Here is a 1473-nt window from a genome sequence, read left to right as displayed (position 1 = left end):
CTTGTACGAATCATTCGTATTCATATACACCTCCAATGTCCAATACAGCTAAGTCATCTAGGTTGCTTACGTTACTCCTACCCAATTCTCCGTAATCGCTAACTGAACCGGCATGCACTGCACATTATTCTTCGCATTGCAAAATGACATACGCATGCGTCAGGAACTTCTGTTCGAACAAACCTCACCTGCCGTCCGGGTCAGCGATTTTAAAAATGTGGCAATACTAGCACGGAATTTTTCATTACTTATTCTGTGACGAAACTGAATTTTAGTTTTTTAAATTGAGATACCTAAATAAGGGGGCGGCGAAATTTTCCTTTGCCCCGGGCGGCTGACACCCACGCTACGCCACTGACTAACCCTGTTCAAATTCATCGATTGATTTCATGAAAAGTATTTCAAAACGTAACCGGTGCTGCATCTAATTCGCAAACTTGAAAAGCTGGTGCTTACTGGTGAGTAATATGAAGGGAGACAACCATGAAAATTGTGCGGTTGACACGAAGACATTACGCTCTAAATTACAGTCCTAACTTTTAAGTAACACTTAGAAATCGTTATAACTTTTTACCATGGTTCTTCTTTTCAGTTTCTTTTTAATTTCTTTTCATGGTCTGTCCGGATATGTCGGGTTCCGTCCCTCACCACCTAGCTACCCGATTGTGGGTCTGGCCGAACCCATAATGGGCTTGCTAAAAAGAGGCCCCCTTAGTGCCCACAGGGCGGAAAGAGTTTTAAAAAAATGTACTCAGGTCAGACTGATCCGTACCATACTCAGTACGTTGTTGATTTTTTTTGGACAGTGTTTATTTAATTTTTATTTTTTTATTTTTTAGAATAAAAGTAGTGTTCTATTATTTTTTTATATATAGTTTGTGGAAATGTTGGCTTCGACTTGTGAATAAATAACAAATAACAAGGAATGTCTTGTTATTTACTTTTAAAATTTAAAAAAACTAAGTAAGGTCATTTTGATTTGCACCATCTTAGTTAAAACTTTTCTTTTCCTTTGCACACTTTTACACAACACAAACGGCACGCGCCTTGACTAAAAGGAAAATGGCGAACGTGTATTCAATTTTCTTTTTTCTTTAGACATGGCGTCGCTACAGCCACTCTACGTAGTATATTCTAGCTCGTCTCCTACAAGACAAACTTCAAAATTATAATGCAATAAATATAAAAATATAACATTAATATATTAATTAAAACACGTCACATTAACGTACGTTTTAATAAATTACTATACTATACTGTACTATTTTTATTCATTATATCCGCAGTTGTTTCATTTTTTATTCTCATCAATGTATCCTTTCCTGGTAACATAAACATAAATACTTCCAAATAAATCGACTTAAATTATTATGAAATCTATTTGAAATATACAATGGAATCTGCTTAATGGAACCTCTCATTGTATATTGGGACCAAAATAAATGATCACTATATAGATAATACATACGTTAT

Source organism: Centruroides sculpturatus, unplaced genomic scaffold, assembly GCF_000671375.1.
Source record: "Centruroides sculpturatus isolate CEXI.00-Female unplaced genomic scaffold, Cexi_2.0 scaffold846, whole genome shotgun sequence".
NCBI lineage: Eukaryota > Metazoa > Arthropoda > Arachnida > Scorpiones > Buthidae > Centruroides > Centruroides sculpturatus.
Note: the sequence above shows the minus strand (reverse complement) of the source record.